The 27,293-nt window shown below is 35.5% G+C and overlaps 1 long non-coding RNA gene across 1 annotated transcript; it reads left to right on the top strand.

Moving 5' to 3' along the window:
• The first annotated feature begins 6,405 nt into the window (after positions 1-6,405).
• LOC101677448 lies at positions 6,406-13,198 on the top strand. Its single transcript, XR_200676.2, has 3 exons — positions 6,406-6,469; positions 11,485-11,658; positions 13,106-13,198. It is a non-coding gene; the product is annotated as an uncharacterized LOC101677448 (long non-coding RNA).
• Positions 13,199-27,293: the final 14,095 nt, after the last annotated feature.

The raw sequence follows: 27,293 nt of genomic DNA, 5'->3' as shown, positions 1-27,293 counted from the left end.
AAGTGGCTGCACCAACTTGCATTCCTACCAACAGTCTAAGAGGGTTCCCCCTTCTCCATATCCTCTCCAACACTTGTTGTTTACTGCCTTGTTGATTTTGGCCATTCTAACTGGTATAAGGTAGTATCTCAATGTGGTTTTGATTTGAATCTCCCTGATGGCTAATGATGATAAACATTTTTTTGTGTCTTTCAAAAGCAGTGATGATTCGTTTCTATTGGGAGAAAAATGTACCCACATTCATTTTTTAAAATATTACATATACCTTACATGTAAATCATATTTGGTGTAGAATCAACATGTGTTAAGAAGATAGTGTCCTCTCAACAAAGTTGAGTTGATTCATAGATTTGTTTTCATAATAAATTATAATTTTCCTTGGTTCATCTTGTTTTCAGATAAAACAGTATCAGTGACTTTCTTTTTTTTTTTAAGATTTTATTTATTTATTTGACAGACAGAGATCACAAGCAGGCAGAGAGAGAGAGAGAGAGGAGGGAGCAGGCTCCCTGCTGAGCAGAGAGCCTGATATGGGGCTCAATCCCAGGACTCTGGGATCATGACCTTAGCCAAAGGCAGAGGCTTTAACCCACTGAGCCACCCAGGTGCCCCTATCACTGACTTTCTTATGGAAGTGACAATGCAATGAGGACTTCATCCATTTTGACAAATGACCTATAAAATCAATCATTAGATTCTTAGCATCACTAGTCACTAGGGAGATACAAATTGAAACCATAAGATATCACCTCCTGCCTATGAGAATGGCCATGATTAAAGAAACAAGAGGTAAAAAATGTTGGTATGAATGTAAAAAAGGAACCCTTGTGCACTGTTGATTGGAACATAAATTGGTGCAGCCACTATAGAAAACATTATGGAGGATCCTCAAAAAATCAAAAACAGAACTACTCTATCATCCAACAATTCCACTTCAGGGAATATATTCAAAGGAAACAAAAACACTAACTTGAAAAGATCTCTGCACCTCCATCTTCATAGTGGCAACATTTATAATAGCCAAAACATGGAAACAACCTATGTGTCTATTAATGGATGAATGGATAAAGAGATTGTGGTATATTGGAATACTATTCAGCCATTTAAGAAAAATGCAAGAAAATCTTAACATTTGCAACATTGTGGATGGACCTTGAAGGCATTGGGCTAAGTGAAATAAGTCAGACAAAAAAGGCAAATACAATATAATTTCACTTATATATAGAATCTAAAAACAAAACCCAAAACAAACTTAGAGAAATAGAGATCAGACTTGTGGTTACCAGAGGCACAGGGTAGTGGTGGGAGAAATTGGAGGAAGGTGTTAAATGGCACAAAACTCCAGGTAAAAGTAAATAAGTGCTAGTGATGTAATGTACATCACAATGACTACAGCTAACCCTGCTCTATGATATACAGGAAAGTAGTTAAGAGTGTAAATCTGAATAGTTCTCCTCACAAGGAGAATTTTTTTCCCTTTTTTAACCTTCTTTTCTTTGTATTGTGTCTATATGAGAAGATGGATGTTAGCTGAACTTATCACACTAATCATTTCACAATAGATAGAAATCAGACCACCATGCTGCACACCTAATACAGAGAAATATGTCAATTATTTCTCCATTAAAAAAAAAAAAAAACAGACAAAAACCAATCTTTGGTCCACAAATACTAAACCAAAGGTGTGTTAAGATATGCGTGTCCAATGTCCCTTTTGATTATTATACATCAAGCATAACATAATAATTGTACTTTAAGAATGATCTAGAAAATGAAAGTGATAGAATAATGAATTAAAAAGAACAAAGAACATGAGACAGTCTATTAGAAGATTCAGTATACGTAAAAAAATGGAAACCCTTCCAGGAAAATAGTTGGGTTTTATATCCTAATAAAAATTATAAGGGTCTCTTGCTTTCAAAAAGACAAAACTGTCTCCCTGGGAAATGATGGGTCCTGCTCTGAGGATCACTGCAAAGTGATAGAAAAAGAGCTGCACCAATAATGAAGTCTGTGCTTGCTCTAAACTAAGAACATCAGAAGTTGTTTTAATTTTGATATCTCTATGACAGATCCTGCCTTTTTTTCCTGTATGTCTTTTTTGGACCTTACCGTTTCCCTTTCCAAAACATAAAGGGAAGATTACACACGGGCACTCCCACGCTTACGTATATAAAGATAGCATGTAAAAGTGCTGGCCTCCACAGACCAGAGCACAGGTATTGTCAAATACTGTGAATTGATCCAGGCAACTTAACGATCTGACAGAAAAGCATCCTTACCATGCAATGCAATTTCTGTGGAATTCATGATTGCTCTCTGGACTAGTCCTGTGTCTTGAGAGCAGGAATCTCTCCAAAAAGATAAACTTACTTGGGACAGGCTGTCGACCTGAACTCTGGGGGCAGAATTCTGAAAGCCCTGAGCATTCCATACTACTTCAGAACTCTTTCCAAGTTTGATTTTGAAATCAGAAGTGGAAGAGGGAAAAAAAGAGGTACTTTGGAGGGCAGAAGGGTAGTTTATGATGTTTCTTTTTTGATGGATTACCTGCTCTCTGGTACACCAGCTGAGAGAGACTGCAAGGTTACAGGGAACATAAACTGAAGGAGAGCACTGGCATTTCCTGAATTTTACACAGGTCCTGCAGCTTTGATACATGACTGCCCTGCACAAGGCCATCAATTCTCTGTGCGGCACCATGCTGAGTGGAATATGCAATTTGTATGATTATAGTTATCATTATTACATCAGGCTGAACAACATTTTCAGCTCTGCGAAGTAGAAGGGAGAGAGGCATCAGAGGGGCTGGGATTCAGGCTGACAAAGGAATGGAAAGGGGAGAGGAGAGAGTTTGGGGAATTTCTTTTAAACCCTTTGCTGCTGGTTTCCAGTTCTTGACAATGGAGTGTGTGTCTGGGCTGTGTTCTGATGGATTCCGTGATAAATGGGCCAAGGAATCTGCATTTTATAAGTGCCTTCAGGTGATGCATAGGAAAAATGTTGATGGTACAAGTATGGATATATTTTAATTGCCTTTCATATTTGTTTCAGTCCTTTGAAAAACATCTCTCTACTCTGAGAAGCCTGGTACATATTTGTTAAATTTTGGATTTTGTGAGATGGAGATTGGATATAAGCTGTTTGATTGACAGGGCTTTGGTCTCCCTGTCCCTAGAAGATTGCTTAATATGAAGTGGTCATCAATCAATAAATATAGATTTAATATGTAAGGGTAGTAAATCTATGCATACTCTGAGTCAATGTTATCACTAAATTTTAGATGCTTTTGGACAATAGTTTATCATGTGGCATCTATTTGGGGAGTTGGAGGTACAATATATTCCTGTAACATCATGATAAAGCGCATAAAGGAAGCTCAAACCTTAACCTAAATTTTTCATTCATTTGCTCAATGGTTTTAGATGGTGTGTCTTCTCTAAGGACCTAGGGCTAAATTTTTAGTTTTAAGCATATCAAACAGAAATGTGCTCTGTGCATTTCTGGGTTTTCCTATTCTCTGAATGAATATTAGTAAGATGGAGATTACCATTAAATTTTGGAAAATAAAGTCTCCAAATTGATGAAAGTCAAAGAACATTCCGACTTTTCAAATTTTAAACTTGGCACTGATTCAGTTAGAACACACTATCCCTAGTATGGGAAGAATCTTTCCTAAGCTACTGACTCTGCATGTTAGCAAGTCATGGCTTTTTTTTGTTGTTTTTCCTAGTAACATTTTAGGAGCTCCTCCACAGGGAGTATTATTACTAGGGAGTTATAGACACATACATAAATTGTGGAATGTCAACAACAAGAAAAAATCATTTTGCTTAAAAACATGTTATAAAATTATTTGAAAATTTAAATGAAACAAGAGTCTGAAAGCATTTTAACATTACATATCTTGAACTTACATGCTTATCACATTACATAATTAGAACTTATTTGATGGGTAAATGGAGGTTAATTCATTTTAAGGTTTTAATTTTCTTAGGTAGATGAATACAAAGGTTAAAATTTAACTAGAGTATTGACATTTTGGAAATACTTGCTATATATAGTATAAGATTAAAGGAAAAATAAATGATCACGACTTGGTCAATTACATATAAATTGACAGTTGTGGCCACAGTGCCAGAAATGACATAATGTAAATTTCATTTTATTATATATACATATATATGCAGTATGTAATTACATGAAATTATATTTGAGTCATAGATAACAGTACCTTGAACAAAAGGTGTAGGGCCTTGAGTTTCCTACAAAAGTGACATTTTAATTGGTTCCAAAATATCTGGGTGGTGATTGGGAGGGTAATTACTGTTTTGTCCCACTTATAACTATTTGAATGAAATGCTAGAGGAAGTTCACATTTTTTAAGATTTGTTTTAACATCTTGATGTTCTGTTGATGTTTTTAAAGTCTACTTTCTAGAAAAGTGCTAAAACTGGTAATGGGTCTAATAGTGATGAGATTTCAGTCTACTCCCAGTCAAGACAATCTGAAATATCTATTCTTTGTGAATGATCAAGCTAACAGTGTGCTAAATACAGTTGGTGATTCTGTGACAGTCTCAGTCTGTTTCTTAAGAAAAATTGAAATTTTTTCACTTCATGGAACAAAAATATTAATTTAAATTGTTTCATAGGAAATGAAAATAGCTTCTTTTTATATAGTTTGTACTAGTGATTGCCTCTCTGTGGGTGAAATTATAGCTACATTTTGTTTCCCTTTTTTTGCATTTTTATACATGGGTGCACATACATATCTCTCTGCAATGAATATATACTTCTCTTTTAAAAATAAATGACTTAAAAACCCAAATGAACTAGAAAAAATGTCATTATGCAGAATTAAAGGATAAAACGGCTTTCGTTAAAGCAGTATTCTATATGGATGTTGTGAATATTCTTTACAACTTTTACAAAATTAAAATTCATTTACTTATTTAAGAAATAGTTATTTAGTTCCTACCAAGTGCCAGGCACTGGTCCAGGTGCTGGGATATAGTGATGAATAAAGAGAAATTCCTAATATCATGGAGCTTGTATTCTAACTGGGGACAACAGATGACAAATTATGTACTATGTCCAGAGATGACAAATACAGTGGGAAAAAAAAAAAAACAAGAAAACATGGTGAGGTGATAGAACATGATGTACAGGTGCTGTTTGTATAGCAAGGTAGAAGGTAACAAGGTATCTAAATAGATCAGGGGACATTTTAGTAGGAATCTGATTGAAGTCGGTGAGCCAAGCCAAAGGTAAAGTAGACGTAAATGAAGAGGCACCAAGTGGAAGCATGGTTGACATTTGCAGTTATCAAGGAAGCCAGAGTGGATGGGGTGGATTTTGAGAAGGGAAAAGGGCACAATATAAAGTCAACCAGGATAACAGGAAGGTCAGATTCCATGGAGATTTGGGGGTCATACTTTTCTGAGATGAAAAGTTGTTGGAGGCTTTGAGCAGAGAGGATGTTCTGTTATGTAATTAGCAGGAGCACTTGGCTACTATGTGGACAGGAGATGGTAGCAGGTGAGAAGTAGAAGCTAAGAATCCAGGATGAAGCCAGTGAACATTTCAGGTGAGGAAGGATGACTCTCACTCTCTGGGTTTCTAGCCGAGTAGTTCTTGGGTATGTACATATCCTTGGATCTTCTGAAAGGTTTGTCTCAAGAGATTTCTTTCGTGACATAAATAATGAAACTCTCATTTGGTTACTGTTGGAAGCAACGATGAACAAAGCTACCAGCCATGGCTTGAAATTATCTCCAACTTATTGGCTCTGATGAAAAACAGCATTACAAAATTGAACAAATATTAATCTTTCAATTTTATTTCCATCATTTAGTATATAATGCAGTCCTATTGAAGAGATGTTTAGAGAGTTAGAATATTAGCATTTAAATTGTTTTTATTAAAGTCTATTATACCCATTTAGGTCTAAGATTGAATTTTATTCTTAAGATGTAGAACAAAGAGTACAAAGGATCTTAGACAATGAATTTGGAATTGTTGAATCTTTCTCTGGAAGAAGTAGTGTTTCCTGTATGTAAGGGTCAAGTGTGTCCTGGAAACTAATGGAGAAAAAAAGGACTTAACCTCCAAGAAAATTTATATCTAATTTTACATCACTCATGGCAGCATTAAAAAGGAGAAATAAAAACAGAGTGGAAGAAGGGAGATTAGATTGCAGAGTGGATTGTTTACTTGCCTTTGCCTCCTGGATTTTCATTCTTTTCTTTTATCTCTGCAGCCTTGAGGATTTATCGGCACCCATTTCATTTGTCTTTCTCCAGATTTAAAATTGAGGTGATGAGATGGAATATTACCTGTGTGCTTCGGAACATCCATGACTGACGTGTGATAGTTGCCCGGGAAACTAGAGATGAAATTCCACAGGACTTTGAGATGCTTTACATTTGAGAAGAAGGTTCAGCTCAAGTTTAAACAGCATCTTGACAGTGAGCATTGATCTCTTATGTTATCTGTTGGTATATTAGAGCTGCAGATGACAGAAAAACCCCAACTCAAAGTGGCTAAATCAACAAAGAAAATTATTATCTAATAGAACTGAAAGTCCAGAGGTAGAGGGATCCAAGTATGTTATAATGAAACATTCAATTTAATCAAGAATCCAGGTCCCTTTCTTCTTTATCCTCTGCTGTTCTCAGCTACCTTCTAAGGCTGGCTGGCCTTAAGGCTTTGAGATGGCTGCTAATGATAAACTGAGCAATATTAATTCTTATTTATGCTAGCAGGAGACAAAAGGGGAGATTTCTCCCTTAAACCTAGAAAATATTCCTTCTTTTCAATGTGACTGAGAAAATTTAATTCACTTGCCGATTTCTAGATTAGTGAAAGGCGTTCTCTAACTGGCTTAAAAAAAATCAAAATCTCCCCTTGAGGACTAGATATATTGTGACTCTCTGGGCTAAAAGGGCTTTATTAAGAAGTAAAAAGAGGAAATTGTGTGGTAGTTGTCAGCTATATCATACAATGAAGAGGCAATGGTTAACAAAAGACTTTATACTGAGAAAAAAAAAAAATTCAAGTACCCGGTTCCATTATCTTCAACACAGTGGCTGTATATTTCCATCATTAAGGACCAAAATAGAAGAGAAAGGGAAGGAGTTTTGTTAAGTCCAACTTTTCACCTTCCTATAATATTTTGAAGCATTCCATTAAGGAGCTTAGAAATAGTAATTTTAAAACAAAACATAAGCATAGTGTTAAGTATCCAAGAGTTAAAAATCAATGAATACTTATAGTGTTATAATTACAATCAGTTGTTGATATTTTCCTGTATCCTGAATTCCTTGAGAGACTGATAATAATTTATTTCAACATCTATATTAACTATCCCTATAGATATAAACACTAGTAAGCAATTAAACAGCTTTTTTAAGACTCTGTCCTTTCCTTCTGGGATTTTTTATTAAAAATAATTTCAGCAGATGAAAAAAAAACTTAGCAGACAAAGGCCCGATCAAGCAAAAGCAGATACACGATATATTCTTGCTTTCTTTGCAAGTTGTCTATGAAGAATGTATTAATTTCTACTGCTGTGTAATAAATTATCATAAACTTAGTGGCTTAAAGCAATGCAAATTTATTATCTTACACTTTCTGTAGGGCAGAAGTCTGAGCATGGTATAGATGGGTTCTATGTCCAGGTTTTTACAGGGTGGCAATCAAGGTTACAACCAAGTATCAGTCACACTGTCACTCCCATCTTAGTGTTCTCTTCCAAGCTCATTACGGTTATTGGGAGAATCAGTTCCTTTTAGTTGTAGGTTTGTCCCCATTTTCTTACTAACTGTTGACCAAGGAACACTCTCGGCTCCTGGAGGCCACCTACAGTTCCTTATTAGTGTTTGCTTTTTCCTAAGCCAGCAGGAACATGTCTCTCTGACTTTGAATCTCTGACTTCCTCTATCTCTGACCACAAGACTCAGATCTAAGAGCACATAAGATTAGTTCAGGTCCACCTGATAATTTCTCTACCTTAACGTCAATTGATTGGGGATAATAATTTGATGAGTAAAATCCCTTTATAGTAGCACCTAGAATTGAACAAGTGCGAGAAAGTGAGGGACACTAGGGAGCTTCCAATGCAAGAAAGCTGAGCTGACAATACAGAGGTTTCATCTCACCACAGAAGATCAAAATATTTTTGGCTCAGCTGTTGGTTAGTGAAAGCTAAACATCTCAAAAAGTCTCCCCTTCTTCCCACCTGTACACAAATCACTTCATTTTCTCTCTGACAAAAAAAAAAAAAAAAAGAAAATTACAAAGAATTACCTCCACTGGCTGGAATGGTAGGATGAAGAAGCAGAGGAAGATAATGAAAAAATAATAGACGATCTGGGGAAAATGAGGAAGAATGCAATTAAGGAGAAACAAGAAGAAATGAAAACAAACAAGCAAACAAGTAAGCATCCATGAGGGAGAGTTGGTGTCAGGGTCTATGCATTCGAGATAAAGCTAGAAGAGAAAGCATTATAGGAAAAAGGAAGGATGGAAAAAGCCAGGTGGGGACAGCAGCTTTGCAAGTAGCAATAATGAGGGTATCTGTGGCCATAGGTTGGCTTTGAACAAGGCACTCTGCTTCTTTTTCGTAAATAATTTCCTGTGGTGAAGGAAGGCTGATGGCAGCACATATTTGTGTATATATCTTGATCTTGTTGACAGTGTTTCTCAGCACTCACTTTGTTATGGTCTGGCTGCTGCTTCGAGGAGCCAGGCAAAGCAGATAATATTACACTTAATAAAAACATACGAAGGCCAAAAACATAGCAACGAACAAAAGAAATTAAAAATAGCCCAAGGTAGTCTTATAGTCTCCTTGCAACAAACCATTTGGACAAGAAAGCGAGAATGTATATAGTTCAGTGTGGTTTTTATTCCTCTTTTTCTAATACACTAACAAAAATGAATATAATTTAAAACAACTTCATAAATCCATTTGCCCCAGAGCACCAGTGGATAAAGAAAGATTGCAACTTGGTACCAAGTGGTTCTTAGTTACTAAATCAGAAATGATCAAATAAAGTTAATGACAGGGCTTGGCTAAGCAGAGACTTTCAATAGCGTGTGTGCGGGGGCAGGGGGGAGCAAAATCAAGTGCAGATGTATTCCAAGTAGCTGTCCTTCAAGCAGGCCATATGCATCTCTTTTAAAATAAGTTATGAATGATTGCAGAAGTGTTTCCTTTAAAAAATAAGGAACAAAGACTATCACAAATACAGAAAACTTCGTTTTGGCTTCTGATTTTTTGATGTTCCTGAGCCTTTAGATTCTTAGATCTATAGAAGAAGGGCCTAGGATTGAGGTTGAGCATTTCTGTGACACCATCTGTTCGTAGCCAACAAGATGAGCACATATATTGGCTGCTCCCAACGTCCTTTATAAAGATTCATTTTTCTCTTTGAAGAGACACTGTTGACCATGAGGTTATGCTGTTGACTCATTTTCATTTTCTTGTGGGAATTAGTGAGGGAGATATGAAGAAAGGAGAGGAATTGAGAAGAAACATCTCTCTCTCTCTCTCTCTCTCTCTCTCTCTCTCTGTGCCAAGAAGCTCTAGGGCACAACAGAAAGGTGATTCAGAATCCAACATTCTAGCAAATCTGATGCCCATTCTAATTAGATGACTACTCATTTTTGGACTTTCATAAGACATCTCCCATAAGAATGAAGAGGCAGAGATTTGCAGGAGTGTTGATAATGGCTGCCAAAGCCAGCAATGGTGATAAAAGACATAATTTAGGCTAATATTTTAATTAATGAATTAAATCACCTACACTGACCTCCTTGGGTATGTGTATCTACTTTTCCCCTGGCTTGCAGATCTGACTCCTTGCATATGACTTACCATTAATGGATTATCAGGCATTATTTCTCTCACTAGGTCCTCAAATTAAAAAAATACTTGTGCTCCACTCCCCATGTCTTTCATGTCACTAAGCTACCAGGAAGCAGTAACACTTCTGGGGTAGGTATGGATTTTCAAAATACAGCTTAGGGAGGCCCTGGGTTTCTGAAGTAGGTAGTGAAATTTTTAATCACAGGGCACTCACTCAGAACTCCTATGATTCTTTGGTTCAGGAAAATATGCTATATCCTTTTGCAAGCTATAACTGCAAGATATTAAATCGTGTGAAGCTGTTATGTTCCTTCTGTAGCTTGATCTTTATTTTGGTTGGATCTCAACTCTGATAAAGGTTGGCATGGATAATTCTGGTCTGAAATGGTTATAGTTAGGGTATCTAGGTGGCACAGTTGGTTAAGTGTCAGACTCTTGGTTTCTGCTCAAGTCTTGATTTCAGGATCCTGATCCCAGTGTCCTGATCTCGTGGGTCATGAGATTGAGCCCCAAGACAGGCTCCACAATTAGCTTAGAGCCTGCATGAGAGTCTTTCTCCCTCTCTCTCTGCCCCTCCCACCTGTGCTCTCTCTCTCTCAAATAAATAATCTTTTTTCAAAAAAGGTTACAGCTATACCAAAGTCTATATAAATATTTTCATCTCATTATGCTCTACCACACCATTGTTATTGAGTTTTCCTGAGAGAATATACTGGGGGGCCAAGATCAATGTACTAATTTATTGACATTTATAGATCTCCTAATATAGCTTTTGAGGAAAATAAAGTGATTTGATATATAACAGTATTCACTAATGCATATGTAGGATAAAAATTTAAAAATATATAAGTAGGATAAAAATTAGCTGTTTCAAAATTGTTAAAAAATCAGAATTTCACTTCAGAGTAATAATTGCTTTAAATATAATAATAATAATGCCCACATGACACAACTTTATTCAGAAAATTGTGAGTGTGAATAACTTGATCATGTTTCTAGTGAAAGTTCTTATGAGTGACATTTGTGTTTGTTCTGTATCTCCCTTTGACATGCCATGCTGCTAATACCACATTAATGGGTTAAATTAATTTTTTTTCATTTATCTGGAATATAAGAGCGAATGAAGAATTCTTAAATTAATTGGATTATTTTATTCAAATGCTTCCAGGCTGATTATTATGATACCTAAGTAATCAGACTCAATCTAAATAAATTAATTCAACAAAATATTAGCCTAATTTGTGTTTTAATGGAATCATTTCATTAATATTGTCAGGAGTGAGTAGAAAAGTTTCCAGACATCTTAAAGAACACCAGCAGAGGAAATGTGATCAATAGATTATGGCTGACAAGGGAGTTTACGAAGTTAAGAAAACTATGTTATTGGTATGGTAGGAAGGGGGAATGATATTACTTCCTAATTTACTGAGAAATTAAGGTCACCCTATATGCAAATACTCATCTTCCACCTTTTTTTCATTTCTAAAATCACTCTTAGCTTCTCCCTCTCTTTTCCATTTTACTGTCTCTGAGAAAGGAATAATCTTTTTTAACCAAGTCTTGTTCTTCTGGTTAATGCTCTAATGCCACTCAATTTTCTGTCTTCTCTAGGGCTTTGATTTATCAAATATGTCCTTTACAATTCCCTATCGATGGATCAATGAATCAGTCTCTAGAAGAAGGAATACCACATGCATCAGGTTTTTTTGTTTTGTTTTGCTTTTCTATATTCAGTTGATGGGGGTATGAAGAACCCAAGATTTTTTTTTTTCAAACATAGTTAAGGTAAGTTAATTCATGTATAAGTGATTTAGATGTAGGCTTTAAGCATCTGTAGCTGCTAACATTACAGAAAGAAGGATGACTAGGATTTCATTACCGCACAATAGAACATACAACCATGAAGTAACCTTGCCAAAAAATAATGAAAATGAAAGAAAAACTTGATTTTGAGGAAATTTAGTTGAGAATGTTAATTTAATGGAAATTAAAGATGACTGATGAGCATGTGAAGTAACACTATAGGGCTGCAGTCAGCACCAAGGTTCTTTTTTCCAGTGTTTAAATTGCAAGTGAATAATCAAAATTGAGGGGGAACCTTACAGATTAAAAAATGTTTAAACAATGTAACATCTAATTGCAATGTGTAGCCCTTAGTTCAATCTTATTTAAACAAGTGTTAAGAAAAATCACATATGGGGGACAATTGGAAATTTGAACAGTAAGTAAATATTCAGGGATATTAAGGAGCTAATGTAAACTGTCTAAGATGTATTGACAAAACAAAAACAGGTGTATCCTGTTAACTGGCACTGAGGTTATGTTTTCATTTCTTTAAAGAGACATTGTTTAGAGATACATACTAATACATGTATTGGTGATGGACTCTGGTTACCTGGGAACTTTTTGTGCTGTTCTATTTTCCATGTTTGAATGCCGCCTGATAAACTGCCTAGTGCAGTTAATATAAGATTAAAAGAAAGATAGTTGCTCACTGGATAAACCACGAAGACTGACTACCCTTTTAGCTGATTCCTTCTATACCCAATATTTGATCAATAAATTGTCTTGAATCAGTTTAATACCACATCAGTACTGTGATAAAGCCTCAGAGTTCCATTATAAGCACCAAATCATAAGTGCCTGGTTGATCAGACATAATATAATATTATTTAGTGAGAATAGGGTTTAGAACAGTCAAGAGATCTACACCTGTTTTTGTTTTGTCAATATATCTTACTCCTACATAGAATAGTAAAATTACTGTCAGAAAGTTGTTTTTTGTTTTGTTTGGTTTTGATTCACTGTACCATACTGCATCTCATTTGCTGCAGGAGACATATTTAAGGAAAGGAGAGTTAGATTTGCCTAAGATGGAGTTCAGTTTTCCAAGTGCCTGGGGAAAAAAAACAAAAGGTAGAGGAAGTTTCCTGTGACCCCTTTCTTTAGTGTGTTCTTTCAACACAAATCATCTCTTTGACTAATGGACAAACTGAGAAATAGGGTTTATTAAGCCAGTCAAAAAGTAAATGAAAATGGAAAAATGTTTAATAAGCGTGGAATCAAAATAAGGATGTTATATGCAATTGTCTTACCATGATTGATATATGCCCACTTTTATCATATGGGTAAGCCTGCTAAGCAGAGCCAAGTACCTATAAGAGCAGCCCATTCCTCTAGGAAGGCCAATATTACGCTGAACCATTTTTGCTGTTTGTCTCTTGTGTTTCAGACTCGAGGCAGAATATTTTTGTTATGATATCATCATGTGTTTGGATGCACAGTGCATGGCTTGCTTATCGTTGCCTCTCTACATCAGCACAATTTTCTAACATATAATAAGTACTTCATAAATATTTTTTGAATAAATGAATAAATAAATTCATGTGGATTTTACTGTATATTACACTCATTACATTTTAAATAGCATCTTTCTGAGAGATTGGGGATTGTAAATAGTGAGCCATTAAATGCAATAGTATGTTTCATCAGTTTTATATTAATGACTATTAGCTTCAATGTCAAGGGGTGCATTTGCTGATCACATCCCCATAGTCTGAGGCTTTAGCCTGAAAGAAGCATATAGCATCACATAGCAGTGAGTAAAGAGTGTGGATTTAAATCCCAGTTTAAGATAATCTTTACCACCTGACCATTAGTTTTTCCCCAAAGGTGATAGCTTCCTTCTTTTCCCATGTTTTGCCCATGCTATTCCTTCTGCCCTAAATATTCTTTCTCCTTGTTTGTTTGGCAAGCCCTTACCTTTCCTTGAAGACTTAGCTCAGACCATGCCTCTCTAAGGCTTTCCAAAAAGCCTTCTCTAAGTATCCTTAGCCTAGATGAGATGATGCCTCTTCTTATACTAAGAGACACTTGAAGAAAGCTATCATAAAGCTTATAATGCTACAATAAAATTGTCTATTTCTTTGTCTTTCCCTAAGCCCTGGTTGCTACTCCTACCGTATCGCATTCCCCACACATGCATTCAATAATAAAGTATCTAAGAGCAGGAGCTATACCTTCATTCTTAATATCCCCAGTGCTTAGAATAATGGCTGGTACACAGCCAGTGCTCAATAAATCTTCACAGTTGTTGATGAGGCTTAAAATTAAATAATTGTATAAAGTTGTCATGAAACTTCCCTTTCTTATTTCTTTGTCATGAGATAAAGCAAACATATACTTCAAAATGATATGACTCCCACTGGTAATGAAAGGAGAGTCACCTTCACGACCAGTCTGGCATCACAATTACCTGGAATGATTTAGGGAGAATCAGAAGGACCCAGCCTCCCTACTTGGAAATAACATTCTGGCTGTGACACAATGCCTGAAATAACCATAATTATTCACTACTGGGGTTTAGGCTATAAAGGCTGCCACCACAGTAAAAAGTTAACTTACAGAAGAAACTTGTTTGACAGTTTGCCCAGAAGTGTGGCATTTAAGTAATGGACATAGGTCAGAGAGGTTGGAGAGAGGAACCTAATTTGAAATACATAGAGAATGGTCCCTCAATAGCCCAAGAGTATCATGAGGACACAACCCTAATAAGAAGTTCCTAGAATGGGGAAAATATTAAATATAAACTTACCAGTCTCCCCCACTACCAGTTCTGAAGAGAACCCCCTTGTCAATGCTACAACTGATTAGAGATGCATCACAGGTTCCTGCAGAATTTCCCAAAGTTTAGTTACTAGCATTTCACTTTCCTCATTTTGCCATATCTAAGTATCATCTGTCCTATTACTTCATATTTATATTTCAATTCATTCACTTACAATTTATATGCCTACCATACTCTCAGTCTCAAAATCATATTTGTGAATCATGGGTTAAATATGCTACTTGTCTCTAATACACATTCAGACAATAGTATAACTATTGAAATAATTGAATTCATCTGGGCATCCTAAATTGGGAAACACTTAGATTGATCAGAGTTCAATTAGATTGATCAAGGTTCAATTACTTAATCTAAAATTAACTTGCACTATCTTTAGACAATTTATTTCAACTATCTCAGCTTCAATTTATTTATCAGAAAAACAGGGTCAATAAATAATGCCTATGTTTTAAAGTTCTGAGGATTAAGTACAAAGATCTCTGTAAAGAATTTAGCATGTGTATCTTAAAAATACAGCAGATGCTCAATAAGGGTTAATATCTTAATTAAATTATCACTAATGGAGTCTCAAATATTACACAGCCTTATTCCCAAAAAACTTCAAATGCTTTACTTTCATCGGTATTGCCTGATTTATACTTGACAACTTTAAACAGTAGATAATACTATCCCTATTTTATTAAGGCACATTTTGCTGAAACAGAAATGAGCTAATCTAGGATTCCTAATATCACATACTAGAATACTTCACTGTGAGGTTATTTGCATAATTTAGGCTGATTTGAATAATTGTATGCTGAAAGATTTAAAGAATTGTTAATTATAAATGGGTTAAATAAACTATCCGAAGTAACAGAATAAATAGTTAGAAAGATTTACATTTAGAAAAAAATTATAAAATTAAATGAAAACTGACTTTCATTAGAAGCTACTGAACAGGTAGATTCATAAAAAGATACATGTACGTTTATACATATAAATATAGGATTTGAAAGAGAAAGAGGTGGGAAGAAAGAAAAGAGAAAGAATTCTCTTTCTGTGTAGGGTCCTACAAGCACAGAGGGAGCTAACAGTTTTGGTAAGCAATATGGACAACACTTCCTTTAGCACCAAAGAGCAGAATAAATTCAAGGAATTTGAGTGGGGGAAGGAAATGAGCCAATTTACTCTAGCAATTGAAAAAAGTTGGTTTTCTAAACTTTAATCATCATTTGTGGTATTTGCATGAGTTTGTGTGTGATATCATCACTATTACAAAAAAAAAAAATTCAAGAGCACAATTTCAAGTTAAAGTAGGACAAATGGGAGCTACTATAAAAGCTTAAAACCCTCTTCAATTGTATTTCGATAGTACCAGTGCCCCCAAATTTAAAATGTCCATGGTTTCTTCAGTCTGGCTTGTGGAGACCAGTCTCAACAAGTGACATCTGAACATCTGGTCCTGTCGCTCACACATCACAGCTTCATTTCGTATTTCAGTTTTGCAACATGTGATTCTTGCCTGTTTTCATGTCTGTGTCACATGGCTCGCCTGTCATTTTAACTGTTTATCTCTCAGGGTGCCTTTGTCACTCGGTAGATACTATTAAGGATGAGGATGATGGTTTTCAAACATCTACCTGTAGAATATAACAGATATTGGCTATTTGAATAAATGTGAAAGCTAATTTTTTTAATGTCGTCTTTTAGTTTTTCTTAAGGTGAAAAGGAAAATTGAGTTCAGCCATTCTCCATTTTCAACTCTTGTCTTTCCTCATCCTTCCATGCTGCTTATAATAATCTTTATTGTTTTGTCTTGGGTTTTCCTCTCTTTGTCTCATATTGTACTTTTCTGGATATCTTGTGTTTGTATATTTTCTAAACTGAATACCTCACTATTGCAGAAAGTAAATCCTTTTCAGATTGCCAGAGTTTAGCAAGGAATATTTTAATAATTTTTACATGTAAATATCATGATATTTGTGGGAAATTTTTAGTATAGGAACAAGTTGGGTGGAACAAGTCTACTGAAAAAGAACTAATAAAACATTAGGTTTCTTTAGTTGAAAATAGAGTTTAAACAATGACCTGTATTCATTTGATAAATATTGATTGAATGCCTTTTATATTCCTGATCCTGGACAGGGTTTTCACATTTAGGGTGAGCAAAAGAAAAACCACCCCTGCTCTTATGGAGTTTGTATTAAAATATTAGTTTAAGAAGTCCTGTTTCTGGTCAGTCAGGTGTAAAGGCTTGAAGGGTATATAATGGGGGATGGAGGTGCTTGAGGAAAAAAGAATACAATATGAGAAATGCAAAGTTGGATCTATAAATCAACATTATTCTGAACTAGGAAAAAATCAAAAAATTAAAAAAATATAAAGTTGATACATATCACATGCATTTTAAAGTTCATGAAAATAACATAATACTTTTATTTAAAAAACTACCAGACACACCTCCATAAACACTTTATTCCCTAAAACTTTGGCTATACACTTTTTTTTAAATAAAGATTTTATTTATTTATTTGACAGACAGATCACAAGTAGGCAGAGAGGCGGGCAGAGAGAGAGAGGAGGAAGGAGGCTCCCCACCTAGGGGAGAACCCTATGCAGGGCTCCATCCCAGGACCCTGGGATCATGACCTGAGCTGAAGGCAGAGGCTTTAACCCACTGGGCCACCCAGGCGCCCCGCTATATACTTTCTTATAACATCTTCATATATTAATGATTTTATATCATTTTCTGTAGACAGTATTACAAAATCTCAGGCTTTTTCCTAAATAATTGAAATAAACTTGTTTTAATTCTTGATAAGTTTAGTTTCTTTCAGTTTCACAACTCATTGAGAAATGTAATGCTACAGCACAATTTATTACAAAACGGTGAAGAACATGTGATTCTTCGCACATAGACATACTCTGTGTTACACCTACAGGTTTGTAGCCTAAATTTTCAGGGATTCTGATCATTTCTGTTTTATGTAAATTGAAAAAGAAAAATGTTATTTATTGTGCATTTATAGTAACAGGTACTGTATTATTGCATATATACCTAATAACAAAGAAGAAAGAAAGAAAGAAAGAAAGAAAGAAAGAAAGAAAGAAAGAAAGAAAGAGAACTTTTTTATTGAATAATTATCAGGGAAAACTGAATCTTCTAGTTAAATGTTTACATGTCTGATGTTTGGAAGAAGTTTCCACAGACTGTATTCTCAACCTGATTTTCCTCTGTCACCCACATATTTCCAGTGCTAGGTACTTTAGGACTTTTTCATCTCACAACATGGCTCTTAACTAAGCTGCACATTCTATAAACATGTGTGCTTTGGCATAATGGGAAGCTAGTGCCTCTTAACCCTTCATGGAAAGAGATGTGAACTATAGAGCTATATCCCATTAAGTCCAAACTATGTGTATCTTCAGTGCAATTTCCACTGAGCTGTATTTTCCTTTAAGTGCTCAAAGAAAGTCCAAGTAGAGAGAGGCAGTTGTCTTAAGCAATTGTGCAAAAATCTCACTTTGCAATTTTACTAAAACATATGAGCATTGCTAGATCTCTTCCTAGAGCCTTGGAAGAGGTTTGAGCAAATAAGAGGTTTCAGCTGCCCGAGATTTACTGGTATCTGTGTCTGTGGTCACAAATGAGTTGAACAAAGCTGTTGTATATCTCTAGAACAGGTATTTCCAGAGATGCATCAAGGTAAACTCAATCATACCAGGTTTAACACTTAGTATCATTGGGGCAATTATTCAGTTAACTTAGCGTTTTCCTAGGTCAAGATCTCCAGAAGTGATTTTATATGACCCTAGCATTAGGGGAATGAGGATCCAGAATTATCCTCTGTTCACACTAGCTTCTGAGGATAAGATCCCACTTGGTTCTCATCATCATTCATTTGCACCCATTGTTGCATGGTGTCTAAGTGTGAATTACATCCACTCTTTGAATCTACACTGAACTTGGTGACTCACTTTCAGTCATTTGCAAGGTTCTCTCAAATGTTTTAGAAACAATTCAGGTGTTTTTCTTCATCACAGTGGGGTGGTGCTGCAAATAACATGCTGCCTGTAATCCCACCCACCACTCCATCTCTCAGGACTTGCAGTTCTACTACTTTATCACCTCAATGGAAGAGGAATATATCAAGCAAGATTGTAATCTTTCTGGTCATTTCTCTGAGGTGTTTTCCAGGTTCTCAGATTCCCCTTAACCAATCAAAGTTTTTAATACCTTTGTTCCTCTGGGTCTTGGCTTGGAATTTGGGTGTTGGATCCTCATCTCAGCTTAGTTTTGCTATTCAGATCAACCTTCTTTCACAAGCAAGTCAAATTTACCTCTTTCTGTGATAGATCGAAGTCTCAGGAAGCATTACATATATTTTTTTTGTCTTATCTAATAGTCAAGATTTAAGAAATTACAGATTAGGATGTGAGCGCGATCTGGCTGCGACATCTGTCACCCCATTGATCGCCAGGGTTGATACGGCTGATCTGGCTGGCTAGGCGGGTGTCCCCTTCCTCCCTCACCGCTCCATGTGCGTCCCTCCCGAAGCTGCGCGCTCGGTCGAAGAGGACGACCTTCCCCGATAGAGGAGAGGACCTTTCTTCGGTCAAGGGTATACGAGTAGCTGCGCTCCCCTGCTAGAACCTCCAAACAAGCTCTCAAGAAATTACAGATTAACTTAAAGTGAAGGATCTACTTTTGCAATTTGATAGTTGTTCTTTTGTTTTGTTTTGTTTTGTTTTTTCCTGGGCATTAACGACTTTCCCTATTAGACAATGGATATCACTTGAGCAATTAGTGGGGTGTCTTGGGACCATAGACAGCGTGTCAATAAAAACACAACTATTTAACATTTCTCAGTTTATTCTGCTGTGACTAAATGTGATGAAAATGAGCAATGTTACCAAGAGCTAATATATTGAAAATTGTACAAGAAGGTATCTCTACAATATTGTAACAAGGGAAAAACTACTGAGATACATTTAAAATGCATAAGATGAAATGCTTCCTCAACTATAAAACATTGGGAAGTCTTATCTTTATCAAATTTAAATAGCTTTGTTTTGATTATAAAATCACTTCATATTTATTTTTTTAAATATCATATAATACATTATAAAATTACTCAGAATCCCATTACCCGAAGATAATGCTAATATTTCATGCTCTGATTTGAAACTTGAAGAATTCATTATTCTAAAAACTAATATAGTCAGAAAATGAAAATAAATTTAAAAGTTCTTACAACAATTTACAGGTGAAAATAATGGATCAAATGGAAAATATATATTTCATGATAAGTAATAACTGCCATGATTTCCTATTACACATTTTTTCAGTTTCTATTGACTGTGTAGTCCTGGGCTGACCCATGGTCAGCGTAGAATGGTTAATCAACAAACCTCTGAGGAAATTGGTGAATGATATTATCTGAAGGCATCAGAGAGATGACTTGTTTACAGAAAGGGGGCGTTCATTTTATAACTTCTGCTGGAAGTTGCCCCAAACTCTAGAGTAGTCTATATAACTTTTCTACTATCTCAGGCAAAGATAAAATGAAAAGAGAAAACATGGCTGCCATGCAATGAGACAAGAAAGAAAAAGTCCTGGGAAGTCTGGCAGCCATTTTGGGCACATTGGAAAATACATTTTAGAACACAAACAATTTCACATTTCAGCATTACACAAATCTCGAGAGAAGTAGCAAATTAGGAAAGGCAGTAAATTGAGCTTTAGCAAAACTAAAAGTCTGACTTTTGAATAGTTACAACAAGCTGTATTGAAAAACAATCTCTCTCACACGTTCACGTAAAAGCCCAGAATCTCAAATGTGCCTGCTCCAAAACAGTCTGGAATGACATGTGGAATAAAAATCCAAGTCTTGCTAGGATGACGGTGAGAAGGTCTCAGCCCCACAGGACAGCAGTAATTTTTTACTTTCAACCCATTTTGAGTGTTAACAGTTTCTTAGGTAAAATTAAAATCAGTATCATGCACTATGAAACATTTATAGACACACAATGTACAATGTAATTATATGATAAATGCATAATGTAGAAAGTAAACCTGAGAGAAAGTCAGGCATAGGAGAGTAGGTCTGACCTGAAAATTCTGTGGTAAATATCTTGAAGCAAGTGTTATTTGAACAAGACCTGAAAGTTGGACAGAACATAACTAAAAAGGTTTCAGTCGGCTTTCAAAACAGAAACAACAAAAATTAAATGAGCATATCATGCTGTGAAACAAGAGAGACATGATGACAGATAGTGGGAAAGAAAAGAGGTAGGTAAGATGAGCCAAGTGATTTTTGTACAGGAAAAAAAAATAGTATTAATATTTGCATTTAATAGGTCAGGATTTTACTCTGAAACCTAATTCTAATTGGTTGATTTTTGGCAAATTTCTTATCTGCATCTCATTTTCTTTCTCTTTAAAATTATGTTAAATATGGCCATTCTAATTCCAAAATATGACGTAAATGATAATAAGAACTAAAATGTATAAGCACTTACTCTTTGAGCAGAGCCACGTTTTCAAATATCCATTACATACTTGCAATTTTGTGAGCTAGATTGTGCTATTATTTCCATCTTAGAGATGGCAAAATTAACTACTGAAAAAAATTAGTCAAGCTTATTTTGTAGCTGGTTGGCTAGGCAAAAAATATGATAAAAAGAGAAAATTTTAAGAAAAATGAATCTGGCTACAGTGTATAGGAGACAATATATAGTGTTAGAAATTCTGTAGGGAAGCAACTTGGCTAAAAGCATATTTTAGAAATCAGCATATGAAGTGATGGAAGTATAGACTTAAAAGTGGTGATGGGAACACAGAAGAAAGAATTAGCCTAAGACACATTTCAATGAGTCTTCCTGAAAAATGGTTATAGATATAAAAATGAGGACTGGAAGGATGCAACTTTGGAGTCTGTTGTGCCTGAATTTTATAGCCGACTCTGACCCTTTCTGTCTGGGTCTTGGGCATGTGCTTAACCTCCTGAACATGAGTTGCCTTAGTTGCCTCACTTGTAAAATAAGAGTCAGAATATTTACCATGTCTGTTTGTTTGAAGGATGAAATTAAGATACCTTGCAAGGTGCTGATGCTGTCTTTGGAATTTCTTAATCACTAGCTATTACCATCATGCTCATGGCATTTTCACCACAACAGATTATAAGCTGAGATAGTAATGATACCATTCATTGTGTATAATACTAACAATAAGGATTTATGGAACATCCATTATGAGCAGTCCACTGTGGACTATGTGGAAAATACAAAGAAGCTATGTGGAAAATACAAAGAAATGTGTGACACCATCAGCTAACACCATACTCAGCTAAGATCAGGAACAAGACAGGGATGCCCACTCTTGCCACTTTTATTCAGTATAGTTTTGGAAGTCCTAACCACAGCAATTAGGCAAGAAAAAGAAATAAAAGGCATCTGAATTGGAAAGGAAGAAGTAAAATTGTCACTATTAGCAGATGACATGATACCACGTATAGCAAACCCTAAAGACTCCAACAAAAAACTATTAAAACTAATACATGAATTCAATAAAGTTGCAGGATAGTAAATTAACATATCAAAATAAATTGTGCTTCTTTACCCTAAAACAAGCTATCAGAAAGATAATAAAAAAACAATCCCATTTATAGTTGCATCAAAATGAATAAAATAATAATACATTTAACCAATGAAATGAAAGACACAAACTCCGGAAAGTATAAGATATGAATGAGTGAAGTCAAAGATGGCACAAATAAATGATAAGATATTCCATACTTATGGATCGGAATAACTAATATTGCTAAATGTCCATACTACCCAAAATAATTTAGAGATTCATTGTAATCCCCATCAAAACACCAATGATAGGGACGCCTGGGTGGCTCAGTTGGTTAAGCAGCTGCCTTCGGCTCAGGTCATGATCCCAGCGTCCTGGGATCGAGTCCCACATCGGGCTCCTTGCCCCGCAGGGAGCCTGCTTCTCCCTCTCCCTCTGACTCTGCCTTCCACTCTGTCTGCCTGTGCTCGCTCTCGCTCTCTCTCTGACAAATAAATAAATAAAATCTTTAAAAAAAAAAAAAACACCAATGACATTTTTCACAGAACTAGAGCAAAGAATCTAAAATTTGTTTGGATCCACAAAAGATTCTGAATAGCCAAAGAAATCTTGAGAAAGAACACAGCTGGCACTAGTATGCTCCCTGATTTCAAACTATACTCCAAAGCTGTAGTAATCAAATGTATGGTACTGGCACAAAAACAGATACATAGATTGGGGCACCAGGGTAACTCAGTTGGTTGAGCGTCTGACTCTTTGGTTTTAGCTCTTGGTCCTGAGATTGAGCTCCATGTCCAGCTCCACGCTCAGCACAGTGTCTGCTTGTTCTTCTCCTTCTGTTCCCTACTCTCTCTCTCAATCTTATAAATAATTAAAAAAAAAAAAAAAAACCCAAAACAGAAACAAAACAACTCAGATATAGATCAATAGAATAGAGTAGAGAGCCCAGAGTTAAACCCATGCTTATAGGGTCAGTTAGTCTATGACAAAGAAGAAAAACAACAGGAAAAGGACAGTCTGTTTAATAAATGATGTTGGGAAAGTGGGACAGCTATATGCAAAAGAATGAACCCAGACTATGTTCCTATACCACACTCAAAAATAAATCAAAATGGATTAAAAACTTGAATGTTAAGACCTGAAACCAAAAACTGCTGAACTTCTATGAGAAAACATAGACAGTAAGCTCTTTGACATCAATCTTAGCAATATTTTTTTGGACAAGTCTCCTCAGTTAAGGGCGATAAAAGTTAAAATAAACAAATGAGACGACATCAAACTAAAAAGCTTTTGCACAGTGAAAAAACCTATCAACCAAACAAAAAGGCAACCTATTGAATGGAAGAAGATATTTGCAGATCATACATCCAATGAGAGTTAATATCCAAATATATAAAGAATGTATACAATATATTAAAACCCAATTTAAAAATGTGCAGAGGTCCCGAATAAACATTTTTTCAATGAAGATTTACAAATGGCCAACAGAGACATGGGAAGATGCTCAACATCACTAATTACCAGGGAAATGCAAATCAAAACCACAATGAGATATCACCTTATACCTGTTAGATTGGCTACTATTGAAAAGACAAAAACAACAAGTGTGTTGACAAGAATGTGGAGAAAAGGGAACACTTGTACATTGTTGGTGGAAATGTAAATATGTACAGCCCTATGGAAAACAGTATGGAATTTCCTCAAAAAATTGAGAGTAGGGGCACCTAGGTGGCTCAGTGGGTTAAAACCTCTGCCTTCGGCTCAGATCATGATCTCAGGATCCTGGGATCAAGCCCTGCATTGGGCTCTCAGCTCAGCAGGGAGCCTGCTTCCTCCTCTCTCTCTCTCTCTCTGCCTGCCTCTCTGCCTACTTGTGATCTCTGTCTGTCCAATAAATAAATAAAATCTTTTTTTTTTAAATTGAAAGTAGAGCTACCAAATGATCCAGTAATCCACTTCTGGGTATTTATTTGAAGAAAACAAAAGCACATATTTGAAGAGATATATGAACCCCTATGTCAGTGCGGCATTATTTATAAGAGCCAAGATATGCAAGCAAATTAAGTGTCCATAGACTGATGCGTGGATAAAGATGTGGTGTACACACACACACACACACACACACACACACACACAGTGGAATATTACTTATCCATAAAAAAGAATGAAATCTCACCATTTACAACAAAGTGGATGGACCTATAGGGTGTTATGCTAAGTGAAATAATACAGAGAAAGACAAATACTATACAATTTCACTTATATGTGGAATCTAAAAAACAAACAAACAAACAAAACCAAAACAGAAAGACTCATAGATACAGGAAACAAACTGTTGCTTACCAAAGTGGGAAGGGATTTTGAGGAGGAAAAACATGTGAAGGGGACTAAGAGGCACAAACATCCAGTTATAAAATACATAAGTCATGGGAATGTAATATACAGCATAGAGAGTGTAGTCACTTATATAGTAATAACTTTGTGATAGATGGTAACTAGGCTTATCATGGAAATAACTTCATAATGCATAAAAATATGGAATAACTGTGATATACATCTAAAGCTAATAGGATATTATATGTCAATTATACTTAAAGTGTCAGTTATACTTAAAGGACTTTTAACTGTATCAACTATTAGAAAAGATAAAGAATAACTGATACATACACTACAGACAGAAATGTAAAATGCTATAATCACTGAGGAAAACATATAAAATTAAATTTAACATAAAGTTAAATATAAATAACCCAATAATTGCACTCTTAACCATTTAACTGAGAGAAAAGAAAGCATAAAGACTTGTAGATGAATGTTTATATCAAATTTATTCATAACAACTAAATTAGAAATAATCAAATGTTCAATGATGGGTAGATAGGTTAATTGTTTTTCATATGTTCATACAATGGAGTATTATGCAGCAATAAAAAGGGACAAGCCATTCAAATGTGCAACAGCATGGTTGAATTTCAAAAATGTTACAATGAATGAAAGAAGCCAAACACAAACTAATTCCAATTGTATGGTTCTATTTATATAAAATTTCAGAAAGGGAAAAATTAATCTATAATGAAAAAAGCAAATCAGTGATTGCCTGGAGCAAGGGTTGGGTGTTGATCTGGAAGTAAATGATGGAAATATTTATGTTTTAATTATAGCAGTGGTTACATGATTGTATATAATTTTCAAGCCTCATTTAACTACATATATATTTTTTAAACAAATAACTACATTATTTATTTGACAGAGAGAAATCACAAGCAGATGGAGAGGCAGGCAGAGAGAGAGAGAGGGAAGCAGGCTCCCTGCTGAGCAGAGAGCCCGATGTGGGACTCGATCCCAGGACCCTGAGATCATGACCTGAGCCGAAGGCAGCTGCTTAACCCACTGAGCCACCCCGGCGCCCGTCATTTAACTACATATTTAAGTTGGGTGCGTTTTATTATATATAAATTATGCCTCAACAAAGTTGATTTATTGAGAAAAAAGTATATGATGTTGACCCCTTATATTAAGTTTATAATCCACCAGGAAAAGTAAGAGAAGTACATAAATATAAAGCAACAAATGCAACTAGCATATGATAAACACAATGAGAAAAGTACAAAGTACAGTAGGAATTGAAAAATGAAAAAGCTAATTTCTGGCAGTGGATGAGGGACATAAAAACCTTGAACTGGCTTTTGGAAATGAGTAGAATTTCAACATACAGAGTTGGGATCATACCAGGCATCAGGATGGATTGAACAAAGACACATTAGTAAGTCAATGGCAAGAATATTCAGGTAAAGGTGGTGAGTGTGTATTGAGGGGATAACAGAAGAAAAATAATATATAGTTTGCAGATGGTTTTGAGTGACAAATCAACATTGAATTTTATCCTTCAAAAAGCAGGGAGGGAGGTCACATTTCTTAAACAGAATAACATAATGAAATTGAAGATGTAAGATCAGAGTAAAATAAATGAAATTATGGTAATGGAGAAGGGCAATACAATAGCTGGTGAAGTCAAGATTAAAAAAATAACATTTTTGTGGGGCCACCTGTGTGGCTCAGTTTGTTAAGTGTCCAACTCTTGATTTTGGCTCAAGTCCTTATCTCAGTGTTGTCTGATCAAACCCTGTGTCAGGCTCTATACTGGGCATGAAGCCTGCTTAAGATTCTCTCTCTCTCCCGCTCCCTCTGCTCCTCTCCCCTCCCCCATGCTTTCTCTCTCTCAAAAAACAAAACAAAACAAAACAAAAACAAAATAAAGCAAACATTTTTTTAAAATCCATATGCTTTCAAATAAAAATATCCTTTTTTGGGGGAAAAATTCACTCCTCATACTGTATTTCCTCTAAGGATTCATCTGTTTTCTCCTTTATGACCAATTATTTATATGGATAGGCCCAGAGACCCAGAGATATACCTGATATAAAAATTCCAATGAAGAGTTGAGAGGACTACAAAGAAAACCAGAAGTCAAGTAGAATAGGTACTTTTGAATTTGTGTGAATAGCATTTTGTTGTCAGTATGCCTTTTTTTTCCTCTTTCTTTTCTCTTTTTCGCTTTCTTTCTTTCTTTTTTCTTTTCTCTTTCTTTCTTTCTTTCTTTTTTTTTTTTTAGCTCTTAGGCCAGGGATGTCCTCTATTGTTCTAAAAATACATTCATTCTAATGAGAAGAGACCAAAAAAAGAAGGTCAAGAAAGACATCATAGCATAGTTGTTCCTTCTTAGAAATCCTGTGTTCAAGTCCTGTCTTGCATTAGTTTTATAATACTGCACAAGTTGCCTGATTCTCTGTATCTCAATGTTATCACCTAGGAAATGAGAATACTACTACTTCATAGGGATATCATGACAACTAAATGACAGCATGCATTGAGTTAACTAGGAGGATATCTACCATGTAATAAATATTACATGATATTTAGTCTCCATCATTTTTAGGATTAATTCTTCTTAGGTAGAATCTATTGCAATAATTCAAGCATTTATATATGAAAATTCAGATGAAATTATTTAGCAGGAGAACTGAAAAAGTTAAGGAACAAAGAAGAATATTTTGATAAATAAAAAAGGGTGGATTTAACAAGAAAATATGGGGACGCATGGGTGGCTCAGTTGGTTAAGCGGCTGCCTTCGGCTCAGGTCATGATCCCAGGGTCCTGGGATCGAGTCTCACATCGGGTTCCTTGCTCGGTGGGGAGCCTGCTTCTCCCTCTGCTTCTGCCTGCCTCTCTGTCTGC

The sequence above is a fragment of the Mustela putorius genome, unplaced genomic scaffold (assembly GCF_011764305.1).
Source record: "Mustela putorius furo isolate JIRA1106 unplaced genomic scaffold, ASM1176430v1.1 tig00003834_pilon_pilon_pilon, whole genome shotgun sequence".
NCBI classification, from domain to species: domain Eukaryota; kingdom Metazoa; phylum Chordata; class Mammalia; order Carnivora; family Mustelidae; genus Mustela; species Mustela putorius.
The sequence above is the reverse complement of the archived record's forward strand: the minus strand, read 5'-3'. Positions and strand labels throughout refer to the sequence as shown.